Source organism: Crocodylus porosus, unplaced genomic scaffold (assembly GCF_001723895.1).
Source record: "Crocodylus porosus isolate Cpor-Errol unplaced genomic scaffold, CroPor_comp1, whole genome shotgun sequence".
In the NCBI taxonomy this organism is placed as follows: Eukaryota; Metazoa; Chordata; order Crocodylia; family Crocodylidae; genus Crocodylus; species Crocodylus porosus.
Genome location: NW_017728918.1, coordinates 8,885,995 through 8,903,763, shown reverse-complemented (window position 1 = coordinate 8,903,763; position 17,769 = coordinate 8,885,995). Strand labels below are relative to the sequence as shown.

At 50.0% G+C, this 17,769-nt stretch overlaps 1 long non-coding RNA gene across 1 annotated transcript; it reads right to left on the bottom strand.

The window, feature by feature from the left end:
- Window positions 1–1,241: 1,241 nt before the first annotated feature.
- Window positions 1,242–16,682, bottom strand: LOC109311537. The gene is made up of 3 exons (XR_002101532.1): window positions 16,673–16,682; window positions 9,377–9,385; window positions 1,242–1,331 (listed from the first exon to the last, which is right to left on the bottom strand). It is a non-coding gene; the product is annotated as an uncharacterized LOC109311537 (long non-coding RNA).
- Between the last annotated feature and the right edge of the window lie 1,087 nt (window positions 16,683–17,769).

The following is a 17,769-nucleotide window of genomic DNA, read 5'->3' as shown; positions in this document are numbered from 1 at the left end:
TATCTTTATTTATTTGTATAGTAATTTTAACAAGAAACCTCAAAATCTATTGTTCTGTAAAACCTTTGTTTTTATATTTGTATCCTTTCAGTAGCATCGGTGCAAACTTGGCTGGCATGGTCTAAAGCAGGGGTGTCAAAGCCATGTGGCCCCATTGGCCAGATCTGGTCTGTGGGGCTTCTCATGGACTGGGTGACCATCAGGCAGTTGCGACAGCAACAACACTAATCCCTGGAGCTGCTGTATTAGCACACCTCCAGAACCAGGAATGCCACTCGCTCCCCTTTTTTCTTGCTACCGATTTGCAAACAGTGACTAAATCCCTCAAGTCCAGTGGTGGGTAAACGGGGGTGGGGTACAAGCAGTAGCGGCATTAATCGTCTGGGTTCCAGAGTCATGCTGGTGCTGCTGCAGAGTCCGGCAGCTGCAGCAGAAAACCATGTGGGCTGAGTCTGGTCCATGGACATGAGTGGTTCAATCCACAAGAAACTCTGCAGGTCAGATGACCCCCCCCTCCACAGGCTTCATCTGCTCTGTGGGCAGTTTGACATGGTCTGGAGGGCATAAGGACAGAGAGTCTGAGCACTGGTGCTCTATAGGGGAGTTTCCAGGTGTATCTTTTCCTGGCCAGTCCTCTTCCACCGTTTCTCTACAGCTGTGAATACCCTTACAGAAGAACCCAGGAAGCAAGGCTTGCTCTGCCCCTTCAGTTGTTGATTGACAAGGATGTTCATGATCAGTGTGGCCAGCATTTCCAACCCTGTTGGGCTTTGTCTGGACCTTGGCCCAGAGACTGGAAATTGCTATTACAGTGGTTTAATTAGAACTTTCTGTATCACTCGTTTACTCCATGCTGCTTGGTGGTGGCTGACTGCTCTGGCCGAGGGTAAAGTCTAACACCAGTTGGACAGACCACTAGCATGGTAGCTTGTGAGTGAGTACTCTCCCTTAGATTAACTGAAGTGCTTGCTGAAAATAAATACAAAGACTGGCTAAGGAGTCAAATCATTATTAAAATGCATGCGTCACTAACACTTAAACTAAGGAATGAAGCTCCCTGCCATGCTAGCTGTTTGTGCCAGCTGTTCTCATGGGGAGAACCAAAAGGGCTGAGCTGGAACCTTGGCAGGTAAACAGGAAACTCTCGTTTTCAACTTGGCTGAAAATATTCAAATGCTTCACTGTGCATGAAGAGGGATTGAGTTCTTTAAAATGTCTTTTTAAAAATGTCTCTTGTAGTGCCAGGATAAGGCCAGGTTTCCCCTGCCCTTCTCTTCCCACCCATAGGAAACTGTTATGGGTGTGCACATGGAGACAAAATGGGTCCTGTTCTGGATTTACCAGATGTCATTAGCGAATTGGCCTCCATTCCCTACCCTCTCATTCTGGCAGAGCTGTGATTTCAGTGCATGTCTGAAAGCTCCTTAAAGTAGAATTTCCCCTGGAATTTAATCCATGCTACTGGCTAGTTTGAGTAGGGTCCTAGTGGCCTTCATTAGGTAAGGTGGAACACCCTCTTCTTAATAATGTCTCCTAAGATGCAGTGCTTCATGTATATGCACACACAGCATTTTTAAATTGAAAATACCTGAACTGTAGCTCTAATCATCAAATGGCAAAAAGAACATCCAGTACCGATGACTATGGCCATGGGCAGAACTGCTGGTGGAGGCCACCCAAAGAAGACTAAACTATGTAGCTTTTCCTCCATGCAGCCCTGGGCAGGGAGGCTAGTTATGGCAAGGAAAGGAGCTGGTTCTCCACTGCCCATTCCCCTTCTGACACCTGGTCTGATTGATATGCTTGGAGACAGGCTCAAAACGATGAGAAGGGGAGTCTGCACCTCATTCCTATCTGCTCCTCCAGATGATCCTGTCATGGAGGTGGTTTTAATTTTGGTGCTTTATTGAGGGTTCCCCTTTGGGTTGCTCTTCTCACATGCTTAAGCCTCGCTTTATTTTACCAGTGGTGTAGCTGAGGGTTATTAATAATGATTTCTTAAGTTAGCTGGATCATACCTCAGGACCTTTCAAAGGCAGTTGGCGCCACCTGAGTTCTCTAGCCAGCTTTTGAGGCTGCAAAATTGTCCTCCCTGCTTTGAGGGGACTGTGGTTAGTTTTTGTTTTTTGGGTTTTTTTTAACAATTTGCTTCCTCCTCCTCTTGCAGCTCCCGCAGTGATTGAAACTGCACTGCCTGGTACTCCACTGCCATCTGTTCTTGGTATAGGCAAAGGCAGCTCATCTTGTAGAGCTATTGTAGTTGAGGAAGGGGCAGACTTTGGAATATTGAGCATAAGTCTAGGCTGTGCAGTAAAACCACCAGAGGGACTCTAGACATTTGAGTGGCGTGATATCAGCTATTCACTGTAGGTCTTGTTTGGTCCTAGTGCCATGAATATCCCCCAGAGCCTCCATGCTAATCAGACCTGTTTGTATGTATGCATTTGTCACACGTTATGAATTTAATAAAGAATTGTTGCCTTCTTTTCCCCCAAATGTATTGTATTATTGTTCTGATTATGAAGCTCTGACCCTGCCGCAGGCTCCCGCGTCCTTCCTTGCAGTAAGACAAATAGCCTTGGTGAAAGTTGGCGCTTCAGTGAGCAAGGCTGAGCGATCAACCTAAATGCTGTCAGGGAAGGTGACTCTTGGAATCCTGTGCTCAGTCACTTGTCTTCTGTGCCTGTGGCATCCTTGATCCTAAAACTTCCTCTGCTCTGGGACATGTGGTGCTGATATCAAATAGGAGTGTCTGAGCCTTTGCTTTGGTGTGCTTCTGTAGGGAACAGTCCTGAACTATAATGGCAGGGCAGCTGGATCGTCTGAAAACTGGATGAAACTAACTTTATAGAATCATATAAAAGTACCTCAGCTGCAGAATGAAGCCAGTAGTTGAAATGTCAGGACTAAGGTGGGTTTATATGTGAAAGGCACAAAGTGTATATGGCTGAGGTTTTAAAAAAGGAACAGCAGCTTGTGGAAGGCAAAGCGGGGAAGGATTGAATTCTGGACCTTAGGGCTTCCTGCGCTGCCCAAGTTTCTCTTTTTCAAAGCTGACAAAATAGATGTTGCCTTCACTGTAGGTAAACCTTGCTGGTTATTTGTATTGAAAACATTTCCATCCACCACTTCTCCCTGCTAACCTGTTACCCTTTACTGCTTTTCTCTACAGGAACAATGTGGTTCTTTTATGTGGTGTGTTACCTAAGTGCAAATCTATCCTCTGCCTAAGGAGGAGACTCAAATCTACATCTCCCCGCTCCCCCAGGAGAGTGCCCCAACTCCCACGATGCAGTGCGCTCTGTGGGATGCTCCATCTCCTGTTGATGCAGTGACACTGGGTATGAAATATAGGAGCAGGGACTGGACCATGGGATGCCTTAGGTGAGTGCCCTCACCACTAAGCTGTCATGGTCACTATGACTGCTTACACATAGAGGGGGGGAACCCCAGCACTTTATTTTAATTTTGGCACATCCCTGTGCCAAGCTCAACGCATGCCCAGAAGAAGCATTGCATCAGTTTGACCCAGCTGGCCCAACGTTTGTATAAATTACACACTTCAGCGAGGCTTTTTGGTGCCTTTATCTAATAGCTGATTGAATCGGCTATTAAGTAAAAGTGTCAAAAAAGCACTGCCGAAGCGTGAAATCTAGACGGATGTTGGGCAAGCTGCATCAAACTAATGCGATGCCTCTTCTATTAAAGCACTTGCGTGGGCCCCCCCCCCCAGTCAGCGGCCTGTCTGGCTAAGTGAATATTCACAACGCTGTTCCTGATGCCAGGCTGTTCTGGTGTTCCTCCAAGGCAACCATAACATTTTTATTATGCTCTGTGTGTATATGCAAGGCTGACCTGTGATGTTGGAGCCTGTTTACAACATGTAACCACATAACATTTGAATCCGTTCCCTCTCGCTTGCACCTAGATAAAGTCAAGGTGAGAGGGACAATGAAGCTGCAGACAAACCTATGGAGAAGGTTTATACATGCAGCATCTCTATATGTACAAACAACACCTAATATGAATTAATATATGTTTAGTGCCTTTATCCCTTGGGTCCTCTCTGGTGATTTGGTTCTCCTGTGGGAGCTGGCAAGAGCAATAGCAGTTCAAGGACTTCACCTGCAGTTATTGACTTCTAGGAAGTGGGGGAAACCAGTTTTCTTGAAACTGAACCTTAAACGGTGGGGTTGACTTAAAATTGGAATAATATGGCATAAGCCACTTCAAAGCTAGAAGATGTGCAAGAGAGATGCGGGGGGTTGAGCGGGCTTGCAAGATCTCAAACAAGCCAGGTGGGACTGTGCTTGAAATGAGGCAAGTGAGCACATAACTCCTCCACATGTGTTTCCATTTCAATGGCACGTTCCTTAGCTCCTCTCCCATACAAAGTGTGTGTCAGCTTCAGGAAATCAAGCCACTGGCCTGGGAAAGCAGCTCCATAAAGTAACCAGCCCTTTAAATATTGCTTCTAGAGTTTCTGTTTGAAATGAGTGGGTTCAGATTGGCGATGCCGAAGTAGAGATGCTTTAACTTCCTAATGGGACTAGGAGACCATACAAAGAGAGAGAAGATGGCTGTGGGCATAACTCACTGAATACAGGGAAAGTCTTCATGCTCTTCCCTGAAAGGAAAAATAAGCCCATCTCATTCTGTTTTTTTGCTGCTGTTCTTACTTGAAAATCAATCACAGGCCCATTTCATTCATCACTGGAACACCTTGCACACAGCAAGGGACAAGCAGTGGTGAACCCTAGTAGAGCTACAGTTGCCAGGAAATGGCTTTTTAAATCAACTGCTGGGGCCAGTTGGCAAAGAGTAAATTGCATGCCTACTGCCGAACAGTTATCTACAGGCAGCAAATGGAGGGGTGGGCGGTTTGAGGGGCACATCATTTTGAAGTTGGATGGGAAAGTGGGGGGATTAACTAGCTCACTTCAGTGAAGCTCAGCCTGCAGATAACAGGAGCAGAGCTGCATCCACGCTGTGGAAGGAAAAGCAGAAAGTCTGACAACTTCACGGGAAGCCACAGCAGGTCCTCCACCCACTTGCTGCCAAAATTCCTCATGGAAAAGCATTGATGTCTGCTGCTTTGGGTCCGTCACAGAAGAGCTCCTCCTCCAGAAAGAGCGGAAAAGCTGCTGGATTTCTTCAGCCTGGAGAGGTGCATGTGCCAAGATGTTTAATTTCCTGTCGCTACCGAGAGAGATGGCACGTTGCCTTGATTTATTAACGCTCTCAGTCCAGAATGGGAGACTGGGCACTAAAAATACACTCACTGTGGGCTGTAGGCAGTATGTTTTTAAAAGTCTGATCTCCTTCAGCTAAAGCAGGGATAGGCTGAGACAATTCTGTAAATGAAAACCCATGTGGGGAGGACCCAAAAGCTACAGGGAAAGGCAGCATGCAGCTCTGTTTTGAGTGGTTGTTGAGACCCTGCTGCAGTACCAGTCTGCAAGTAAGATGTAATGTGGAGTCCTACCCTTTGCAGGGGGATTTCAGAAAGAACCACCAATTGACACAACAGTAAAGATTTAACCCTGGCATAGCTGAGCAACTTCATTCATCTTCCCCGGACTGCAGCAACAGGCTCTCTTCCTGCCCTAAGCGTTAACTTACGCTGCTACCGCCTCCTGATCAAGCAGCTGCTGCATTCTGCTTCAGAAGAGGCAGCCTTTCAGTGATGGATAATAAAAGAAGAACGTCTTATACTCAGTTGGTTTGCAAAGCACAGAGCACATACTTCCGCAGGCACAATGCTAGCTAGAAAACCATGACGGATGTTCTGCGAGAGGATGATGAATGAGGGAGTGAACAAGCTTTTAAGTTTCAGCTGTCTTTCTGTCAATCCCTGTTGTTCTTTCAAGAGTCTCCTTGTCATTTCTAATTGATTTGGTTGAGGCTTTTTGAAGCTGGACACACCAGTTGCCTCTCTCCCAAGCTCACCCAGCTTGCTTTGACTTTCAGAGAGCTGCAGGGTGGAGAGCTGAGATTGGACAGGCTTAATTTAAAAAAAACACACATTTTGTTAAGCTACTGACTCGAGCTGCTTATCATGACGGCCTATTTGCCTGTGTGCTTTGCTCTTTGTTCCAATATTTGTCTGTGCTTAAAATACCTTGTTGTGAAAAGCAGCAAATGCCCAAGGAAGAGCGCAAGGGTGAGATGGGGGATTCAGCAGCATTACTATAAAACATCTGTGAATCATAGAAGGAGATGCTTATATTAAAAAAACAAAACAAGTTAGTTTTAAATGAATCAGAAATCAGACAAGTTTTGTCTGCGTTAGTGTAAAAGGGAGACCAACCTTTCCCAGGAATAACGGCTCCTGGGGGGCTTATGGGCTAAGGCCTTGTTCACATGAGCGTTGCCCCAGTTTAACTTTGAAATCAGCTTTCAGGTGTTTTTACCGCAGTGGGTGGCTGCCTGTTGGGAAGCTCTGACTTTGATCTTGAGCATCTTACCGCAGCTGGGCTTGGGAACCTCTTTCAAGCTAAACCAAAGGAGGCCTCTTGCAAACCGAAACAAATGTCCACACAGCAATTTGCACTTGTTTAACTTGGTTTTAAAACATTTAACTTCAAGTGGAGCTTTCTGTTGAAGACAAGCCCTTAGTCTCAACCTGGTGGAGAACTGTGGGTAGGGAGGGAATGGTCTGATGAGCAGAACTACGAGATCCCAGCAGTGCAGAGTTGGTCATTTCACTGATTATAAGTAGGAGGTAGCTGCAACTGCACATCGATTAACTTCAACAACTTGCTAAGAAAGATGGTAATGCATCAGGTGGGCTGCTCTAGTGTGTGCTTTTTACTTGCTTTTTTTTTTCTGGCTTTGCTTTAAAGCCTGGCCTAGAAACGGCATGGTTGTGGTGTGGTTCCTTCAAGGCTTTGGAGATCAGCATCTCAGCACCCCAAGTGAAAACCCCAAACTGAATGCTCTTAAGCACCAACACATCCCAGCTCGAATGGGCAATGGCCTTGCCTGTCTTCGAGGACAGAAGTCAAACCCTGCTCCTGCAGTCCTTGGCCCTGTGTTTGCTCCTTTTGAAATGGGGGCAAAGGAAACAGGACCTGCAAAGGGAAGGGCCTTATGTCAGAGGCAAAGCTGTTTCATTTTCCCTCTTGGAGAAAAGGATACACTATCAGGAGAAGAGGTTTCCCGCTGGTGTTCTCTAGAGGCTGGCTGATGGCAGGCTTGGGCGGGGGGAGCGTGTGGTTTGTTTCATACCTCCCCTTTCTCCGTAATGAAGCGCAGCGCACGCTGGCTGGGGTTGCTGTTTTTCAGATTTCCGTTCTTCTCTGCTTGCCTGTTTAATTCTCTCCTCTTCTGGCTGATTCCAGGAAGATACCCTGAGCGCCTGCAGCGGGTGCTTATTACATTGCCAGCAGGAGGCAGCCCCTGCTGCTGCAGCAAGGAGGAGGCAGCCTCATGAAAAACAAAGCACGAAGTGGCAGGATCAGTCCTTGAGCGAAGGTCAGGTTGTAGGGAACCAGGAGGGCTTCAGCAGGCGATTCCCAAGTGGCAGATGACGTGCGGGACTTCATGCTTGCTCTCCAGTTTCCCGAGACAGCAGACCGGTATTCATGCTTTTACTGACATCCCTTTGTGTTTGCAGGTGTTCCCTGCTCCCTGCTTGCTTTCTCCTCTTTTTGCTTCTTCAGGTCAGCTCTGTAATGATTGCGGTTGCCGATATGCCGAGGAGCGCTAGAGTTGGCCGGGACATATTCGTGCCGCTTGGAAGCTGAGTAAAAATTTCAGATATGAAAACAGACAAAACCGATTCCACTCTCCCCAAATGGAATAACTGAGTCTTCTGAACAATTTCTGTTCAGGCTTGTGGACGTTACGGCCAAAAGGGCCTGTTACAACAAGTAGTTTGGCTTCAACACTTCACAGGACGGGGGTCTAATTGCTGCAGCCACTTGAGCCAGGTGACTTGTGCATTCTCCTACTGTGCTCATGACACTGATACGAGTTTCCTCAGCTATCAGGTCCTGATGCCTGTCACATAAAAAAACCAGGCATTGATTCTCCCCTGCTTGTGGGTAGAGGTGAGGGCAGCACAACCAGGCTCATTCCCTGCTGCTGCCCTACACACCCACCTTTTGCATCTGCTGCTAAGTGCACTCTTGCAGGGCCTGTAGCTGACCACGCACAAGAGCTCAGCTAAGCACTGCATCAGTGTGATGCAATGGCTTGCCATGACATCGGTGACACTGATAAGGGGCTGTCACATGCATGCAGGAACATGTTGAAAGCCAAGACTTCCCTGCCATGCTCCAACCCCTTTGAGATCCAGCAAGTTTAGGGAACGGCTGGTTACAGCAGCTGGCACCGGCTGTTCAGAGGGGGAAAGTAACTGGCAATGAGCCTTTTTAAACTAGCTGAAACACTGCTAGTTCCCCCCTCCAAGCACGCTGCTCTTCCTCCCAGGATGTTTTGATGCCATGATGCTGCCTTATTCTCTGATCAACTAAAGGAGGTTTCTTTTTTTATCATCCTGCGTACCATAGCGGTACACAAGACCCAGAGAGCTTGTTCTTGAACTGATGACATGGATCAATTAGTGAGCACAATAGCTGACAGCAGGAGGAGGAGGACAGGTGGCAATTGTAGCAAGAGCGTGCAATTACAGACAGGAGCAGCGCAGAGCTGGCTGGCTCCATGCACCAGCCACTGGGACACAGACTGTCCCCCGTTACAGACCTCAGTGTTCACCAAATGCATTTGTCTGGCGGATTGGAACCAGAAGGCACCTGCCTTTTACCTGCAGGGCTAAACTGCTCTGGAAACGCCTATGGGAAATATTGTTCCTGGGCTGCCCATAGCTTGGGCTGGTGAGCCGACTGCCCAAGTAGCCAGGAAGCCTCAGGGGGCTGCACGGAGCTCGGGCAGGGAAGGAGTTAGGCAGGCCAGCTTTCCGGCAAGAACAAACAGCCACTCCCTCTTGGACCTCATCGTCCTTGTGCTCAAAGGCAGTTTCCAAGCACCTCCAGAAGAAGGGGCCAGGCACCGAAACGCATACAGCTACTGCCCGGTTAAAAAAAAAAAAAAAAATTAAAAATCTGGTCTTACTATAGGCAGTGGCTTTATGGCTCACTGCAGCCTTGCAAACATGGCCAACCATCACCCTTTGCTTCCCAGGTAATGACTGCCTCTTCGCATGATCTTGCTTTGCCACTAAATCAAGCTGCCTGTTCTGCCGGTCTCAATTGGCTCCTCTTCACACCTCTTCACTCCTAGTTCCCAGTAAGCTGGCTCTTTGCATTGAGTTGCTTCTTTGCTATTCAGCTGAGCCTGCTCTGCCCAGCTCATCCAACAGCTTGCCCAGCCCCACAGCTGGTCCAGTGAAACGCTCACAAACAACCAACACGTAACAGCCCTGGTCCAGTCCCCAGTAGCACTTCCATTGTCTTGAATCCACTTTTTTCTGCCAAGATGCTGTTCTGGGGGAACCCATTAGCTTTCCTCCAAAGCATGTGCTTGTATTTAAATTCCCCAGGAAGCGCCATGTGGTGCCCTGCCCCACCAGGGAGGTTTCAGGGGCTCAGCTGGGAACCTGGTTCTGAGGCTCATGCTTTAGAGGTTCAGTCTTCATTACACTGGCAGCCTGTTATGCATGCCTGCATCTCATCTTGGCCCTCACCTGCAGCAGCTGCAGCTGTCCCACTAAAATCTGCTGGTGTACGTAATCCCTGATGCTAGGCAGGCAGCAGCAGGTAGAAGTCAGGTGGGTGGCTGGGGAGAGTAGAAAAGGGCTAGGGATTAGAGCCACGTCCTCCGTGCTGCTCTGCCTCCACCACTGGTACCATGAGAGGAAACATCTCATCACTCCACAGCCTCCCAGCTCAGCAGGGACATGCCCATGGTGCTTGCCTCTGCAGAGGGGGAAAGGCCTCCTTCACCAGAGCTGGCAGAAGCCGAACCTCCCCACTCGTTGCCTGCCATACCAAGGTCTGGTGTATGCCAGTTGCTCCCAGATGCACGAAGAGCACATTTTGTGTGCTGCATGGACCTGTTTCATGTGGCTGTTTCATGCAACATTGTCCTCATGCCCCATGCTCCCTGCCTGTAAGCATCTTCCACAAACAGCTCAGCCCTCAGCTCGATGGGAGATGCCCCAGTGGAGAGGCACAGACAGCAAGGATCCTGCAGGAGATTTTTTGTTCCCTTCCAGAGCCCGGCCTCTATCCATCAAGCTGCAAAAGGGAGGCAAGTGTCTCATCCCTGGGCAGGGCTGTTGCTTCTGTGAGGGCAGGTCCCAGCTCCTCACATTATAGCCACTTGCTCTACTCATCACCGCTGTGGTGGTTGTTCTTGGACTGTTGCTTTTGGAGGCCTAATCAACCATTGCAGCAGCAGCAGACAGACAATAATGTGCCCAGACCCCAATAGCGGAAGAAACATGTGAGGGATGAAATGAAAATACGACTCACTCTGCCCCGTTTCTTCTTTAAAGGAGCCAGCACACCGCTTGCCCCTTAAGGAAAGCTCAGCAGCTCTTACGCTCGTGGGCAATGCAATTTCCCACCCGCCTTCTCCTCTAAGAGCCCTGGAGGACCAGTGGTAGCGGCCGTAAGCGGCAGCTGAGCCGTAGCTCAGGAATTGAGGTTTGCAGCAGATCTTGCATGTGAGCTCAGTGTAAGGACACACTTTACAACTATGAAAATGGGTTAAGCACTGGCACACGGAGGGCTGTGCCAGCTCAATTGCAGCAGCTGCTGAGAGAAACCGCTTCCCAACCTTCTTGTATCTTCCCACATGCACCGGTATCTGTCATCCCAGGGCACGTCTACACTGGGGAAATGGGACCGGTGCTACTGAAGTGCTTCAGAGCTTGTCTGCAGGGCGTTCAGCCCACAGGACAGACTGGGCCATCTACATCCACATCTACCGGTGGGCCATTGCCTTTAAATGATGCTGTACCGTGAAGCCCTCTATGGGAACTGGAGCCAGATGCTTTGCGTCTCCAAGCCCAAGGCTGGGCCATGTCCCTCAGACAACCAGAGCAAGAAGGGAGGGTGCTGCATGGCTGACCAAGCCTCAGGTTAGAAAAGGGCAAGAGGCAGAGGACAACGGGCTTTCCAGAGGTCTGCGAATGCCCGGCCTCCCCTACAAGCAAACGGCTTGTGGCTCAACTCCCCAGCCCATGCTCCGTGTTTGAACAAAGGCAGACTGAGGCAGCTTGCGTCAACACCTGGGGACTCAGCCCAATGCAGCCAGGGCAAACCTGTGGGCCGAAGCAGGCACGAGCCAGGCGGAGCTAGGAAGAGCGACTCCTTGCTGCGCGGGGCGAGCAGGCTACAGGCACAAGAGCTGCAGGAGTTGGGCTTCTTCCGAGCAGAGTGGTGTTGTGCCCTCCCCACGCAGAGAGCTGCTACGGCTCTTAGCTGCATTCGTATTCAGGAACAGGATTGCTTTCTATCCCCACTGCTTACGCCACTTCCACTGCAACGCAAGTGAAACCAGGAAAAAGATCATGGGAAAGTCACGCCTGTCCAGCCCCCTGCTCAAGGCAGGATCATGCCTGACTAAACCAGCTTGGCCAAGCGTCTGTCCAACTTGCTTTTGAAAGTTTCTAAGACGGGAGCGTCCGCAAGAGCCGCAGGCAGCCAGTTCCAATGCCCGACCGCCCCGAGCCAGAAAGCTCCTCCTCACCCCCAGCCTCTATTTGCCCTGCTGCAGCTTGAGGCTCTTGCTCCTAGTCCCGTCCCCTACGGCCACAGAGAAAAGCCCACGTCCATCTCCTCTAGCATCGCCCTTCAGGGATTTGAAGACTGTTATCAAATCCCCCCTTTAGTCTTCTCCAGACTAAATAACCCCGATGCTTTCTGTCTTTCTTTTAAGTCAAGTCCTGGTTCCCAAACCCCTGATCATTTTTCTTGCTCTGCACTGGACTCTTTCTAAACTGTCCACATCCTTCTTGAAGTGCAGGGCCCAAAACTGGACACAGGACTCCAGGGAAGGCCTCCCCCATGCTGAACGAGCAGAGGAATCACTGCCCTTGATTTGCAAATGATGCTGCTGTTCATACAGCCCAGGAGGCCGTTGGCCTTTTTTTGCAACAAGGACAAACTTTTGGCTCATATTCAGCTTATACTCCACCGTGCCCCAGCTCCTCCTTGGCAGTGCTGTGGCCCGGGCAGTCGTTCTCCAGTCTGGATTTGTTGCTGAAGCTTATACTGAGACAAGTGTTTCCAGGTCAAGTGCTGTACTGATGGTTTTGTACCAGTACAGCCTCCCACAGCAAGACTCCCGTGTACATCATTAGCTACCATTGAGCTATGCCAGCACAAAGCCCAAATACAGATGCACTAAACTACTGGAGAGTAGATTTAGGTTAGACATTAGGAAAAGGGTTTTTTTTACAGTAAGGGTGGCCAGTCTAAAACGGGCTGCCAGGAGAGGTGATGCTATCACCTAACTTGGAGGTCTTCAAGAGGAGGCTTGACAGTCACCTGGCTGGGGTCATGTGACCTTGGTCCTCTTTCCTGCCAGGGGCAGGGGGTCTGACACGATGATCCTTTGTGGTCCCTTCCAGCTCTATAATCTATGAAATTAAGCAAGGTTTAAACCAGTTTAAGAGCATTATCTATAGCAATGGGGGTGTAGGTTTTAGGTCCTCGTGTCTATAGCAAAGCTGTTTTAGACCCAGCGTCAACCCTGTTTGGCCAGGTTATTTTAATTCTGGGTCTTACCAAATTAAGACATAAAATAGCATAAATGCATCTGTGTCAAAGCCATGCAATTGTCACCACTTGACGCAGGCTGTAGCTATCCTGTGGGCTGCTGGTGTTTTACTATGAGGGCAGTGGTATGGCACAGGGGATTTTTCCATTGCCAGCGCTACCACAGCTGCCCTGAATGGCATGAACTGCCGGCAGAGCAACACCCACACCAGGCATGCTAGCACACTTGCGTTGGCTACAGGGTCCGTGGGTCCTCAGTCCTTTCACCCCCCGCCTGTGGGGAAGCTGCATGGGCAGAACTGTGTAATGTAGATGAGGCTTTTGTTCCAGCATGGGCCAGCTCCCAGTGTGTTCCCCAGAGCAGCCCCTGGGTGATGAGGAAGAGTTTGATGAAGATAAACCCAACTGAAGTGCACACTCCTGCTGGGTAGGACATGCTTTGACAAGGTTGCACCACCCCTTTACGTTGAAGATATTTGTCCTTAAAATACTCACAGGAGGCCACGGCCTGGGCAGTCCATGTCCACACTGACACTGGGACCAGCAGCCAGCTAGGAAGCTAAACAGCCCTGTGCACTGGCTCCTAAGTGAACTCTGGGACCAGGCACATGTCACAGCCACATATTCTTGAAGGTACTTGGGTGCCATGTTGCAAGGATCTGGGTTTGGGCTTCATTGATACAAAGCTCAGCGCCCTCCCACCTTCCCAATGACCGTGTGGTCTCTACTACAGAGTTTTGCTGGCATAACCACCCTCTGCTCCCACGTGGATGTAGCTCCGGCAACACACGGGTTCTGCTGGCTGGACTGCTCTCGAGGAAGGGAGTATGGTGATGCCGGCAGACATCCCTGAGCTGCCGCTACACATGGGAAAAGCAACCACACTCCTTCTTTACAGGCCCAAATGCAAACCCTGGTACCATGTTCAGCCTATGAGCATTGACATAATCCCCTCCCCCCTGGCAGGGACAAAGGAACCTGAAGCAGCGTTTTTGTTGATCTAAGTAATCCTGGGCACATCTACACATGCAGTTAATGCGCATGAATTTTCTGCACAAGAATTCAGGTGCATTAAGCTGTGCCCTGTGCACACATCTGAACATGCACCTGTCGGGAGTAAATTTGCTCCTGACAGGAGCAATTCAGTCCAGGGTTGCTCCTGCCATGCTCTGTCCCACTGCAGCAGCAAGGGGGAGCTTCAGGTGCCCCTGGGTGCCAGTCCCAGGCTGGCAGGGAACTCAGGGAATGGTCTCAATCTCTGCAGGGCAGGGAGAGCTGTCCCAGGCCCTGATCTCCACGTTGCAGGCAAACAGCATCCTGCCGAGCCAGGACATTTGCCCTGGCCCCTGTCTCCCTGCTTCTTAGGTTGACTAGAAGCAATTTGCTGATTAGTGTCTACATGTGTGCTTCAGCGCATTAGTTTCATGGACTGATTTCTATACAATGGCATGTTAGACTAATCGACTGTGCAGCAATTGCTGTGCACATGTAGGCAGTGATGCCTTACTGCACATTAGATTAGCCTTGTGTAGGCACACAAGATTAATCTTGTGTTTCCTTATTGCAACAGGCTATCACTGCTGTAGGGACCCCAGGTGACCAGAAAAGACAGGCCTACCCTGGGACCGGCCACTGAACTTGCATTTTCTGCCTATCACTGCAGCCTGATCGGTCCTTGGCTCATACAGGACCACAAGCCCTGTGCTGCAGCACTGTCCTTGTCCCAGTGAAGGTAGGTCCTTTAGCTGGGCTCCCTTCTGCAAGCAATGAGATGCTTGCAATTAACTGCAGGGATAATGCTGGCACCGAGACATCCTGCTACCTGATCTGCAGGAAGTTATCTGCTGGCACGGAGGCTTCTGCATCTGCATTGAAACGATGCCCATGAAAGTGGATCCAGCTTTGTAAAAAAACCCAAACCAACAACTTGAGGGGCTGGAGAATTATGAGAAGAATTCACCTCCTCCCTTCCCCCAGTGAAACCATCTCAGCTAGGAGGAAGTCTCTGTTGCAGAGCAGCAAACTCCTGGAAACAAGAGATGCATGAGGACAAAAGTTCATGCAAAATTGCCCAAAATGAAGCATTGCTGAAGCACTCTCTCATGATGAAGTGTTTTTGTGCTTCATGTAATTTCCCTACCGAGGTTTCTTCCCCCCTTCAGGACAAAGAGGCGCTGCAACGGAAACAACATGGAAGCCAAGCAAAAAACCTCACTGTTGTGGACGCGTGTTTCTCTGGGTTAAAATCCATCAAGAGGGATTCTTTAAGCTAAGGAGTCGGAAAGTGGAAAGAGGTCACCTCTGACCTCCCTATAATGAGACTCCATGCTCTAGTGCCTCCAAATGAACAGCAGCCTTGACATTTGGAGAAGCGCGGGAAGTGCCACTTCACTGCCTTACTGATGGGATGGATCGAGGCCTCCCTATTCATTCTGGCTCTGCTTTACGCTTTCTCATAGCAAAAGACTGAGATGAAAAACTCATCGGGAGGAAACTGCACATGGGGAGAACAGAGGAAGGAGCTGTTCTGTGTGATTTAGTGACCGATGGAGGAGGCAGCAAGGTCACCTCTGGAGAGAGCAGCTGGCCAGGAAGGGGGAGCCCTGCCGGCTGCTAAAATGATCCTTGTAATAACAGTTGAAGCAAGTTACTCAGGCTCAGCTGTGTTAGAAGTGAAAGCTCAAAGCAGCTTTGAGCCAAGAAAGCCAAGTACCAGGCAGAAAAGTTTCCTTTCTTTGGCTCAAAGCTGCTAAGCTACACGTATGGGCCACATGATGGTGGCTTTGGTGACGTGCAGACAGGACACGAGGACAGGAAGTGAAAGGCCCCGAGCTAGCTGCACAAGTCCTGTTTGGATGCATGATTTGCAACACCAGCTCCTAACTGGAGGGCTGACTCCAGGGCTGGCCTGGCTGCAGAAGAACAAAAGCATCCAGTGACAGCAGTTTTCATAGAGTTGGGGAAGGAAAATTAATCATGCTTCTTCAGGCATGCACCAAACTGCCGGAAAGGAGAAATCTGGATGGAGATGCTAACACGGGGAGATTCAGACATGGCTGGCATTGCTGCCTGAGGCATTGTTTCAGGTCATGGTGTCCAAATAAGCTCCCTGTAAAACCAGGGAGTCATCTGCACGACAGCAAAATACTGATTTCCCCAGCATCACAAATCCTGTGTACTGTGGAGGGGACAATATGATGCCTATGGTGCTCGACTGGGCACAGGCTTAACCTCATCCTGCACCTCTGGCTAGGACTGAGCTCTGAACTACAACTTGTCCAGGACACGGCTGCCAATGCTGATGGGTTGAGAAGAGCCTCTTGAGCCTCTGATGGGTTGAGAAGAGCAATGACCATAGACTCATCGAGCTTTACCCTGTTTCACTGCTGAGCAGGCAGGGTTTGGCTCTGGGCTCACACTGGTCATCCCTTTCTAGCATGCTGGGGTATTCTGCCTGCTAGCCCTGTGCCAGGCCTACGGGCCACACTGCCAGCCAGACCCACACAGAGATTGGGATCTTCTCGTACTCTGCACACGGGTGAGGATTCAGGAAGCCCTTACGTGCACAGACCCCACAGTGTCATGAAGACATTGCTGATGGGATGGGATGGGATGGGCAGGCAGTGCTAGAGGAGGACTTGCGAAAGGCCTGCAGACAGGTTCACAAAAGCTGCCCCTCAGGCAGCGCCCCAGTCTGTCCATGCCGGAAAGAGCCAGCATGGGACACCAGCCCAGGACCTCTGGTTGTCTGACGTGGCAGATGGTCTCGCACAGCGGTTCTCCCTGTTTTGGACTTGAGTCCCCCTCAGAGAATGCCAGCTCTGAGCTTTCACTGAGTTTTGGACTGCAGTAAAACACTACAGCCATTCCTCTGATGCAAAGGACTCGGAAAACCTACGGCAGGTGAAAATATTTTTGACACCCTGGATTCCCATTGGAAATCTCTGAATTTACTTTGTGAAGCCAAGAAGAGTCCCCACCTGCAACAGCTCCTCAGCCTCAGGCTCCTCTGCCTGCAGCCAGGGCGCCAGGAGAGAAGGCGAAGCCACAGCTGCTCCAGCTCCAAACACCGCTGCCAGCACTGCTCGGCACCACAATGGCTACAATTACTGGCACCCGGCTCCGAGCATGGCTCATCTTTAACGAGGCTGCAGGAATTTGGAAACCACATCAGCTGCCTGAAGAGAACCAGATCGTGGGACAGCAAGGAAGGACGCGTGGGATCTAAGCATCCGTCTCCCCAACCTGGAATGCAGACTTCAAAGCCTCCTTGGGTGCATCTTAATCGGATCCCTCAGTGTATAAGTGAGGATGCAACTTTCCACCGCAGCGCGCCCAGCCTGCCCCAGAGGAGCAATGACCGAGTGCTGCTGCTCACCTGGGCACGCTGCGGCGGGAAACTGCATCAACACTTCTACGCCGACGCATCTGGTCAAAATGCACCCGTGCCCTCGAAAGGAGCTCAGTTTGCACGGTGGCAGCAGAGCCAGTGGGGGAAGGCAACACAGCAGGGAAACAACCTGTAGAAGGAGAATTACACCAGCCAGTTTCACACTTTTTTTTGCTTCTTGAAACCTGGAGTTAAGTTGTCTCAAAAAGACAGATCAGGGTGGTCAGGTCTGGTTCTCACCGCACTCTCTGGAAAACCCACAGGTTGCAGTGGTGTGAAGAGCGAGCTTCTCGGACCTCACGAGAAAGAAGCCGTCTGTTTTTATTCCAGCATTTTTGAGATGTGCCAGTTAAGTGGGCGATACAAAACCACCTCCCAAACGCAGGGAATGTGAAGCAGCCTCTCTCCAAAGCAATCAGGGCTCATTTCCTCTGGCTTCAGGTTGCTACAATCCTATCCATTCCCTGTGTACCAAGAGGTCTAAGACGTGTAAAAGTTACGACCCACCCTTCTCTCTGGCGTACCCATAACCCCCTTCCCTTCCCATACCCGCAGCCCCTTCTCTTTTCTCCGTTTTCAGCAGACTGCTTGTGGACACGCAAGGAGGTTCAAACGGGCCCAGTCTGTGGCTCACACTGATCCGTGCGCATTTCAACCTCTGAAATCTTAAGGAACATCACACCAGAA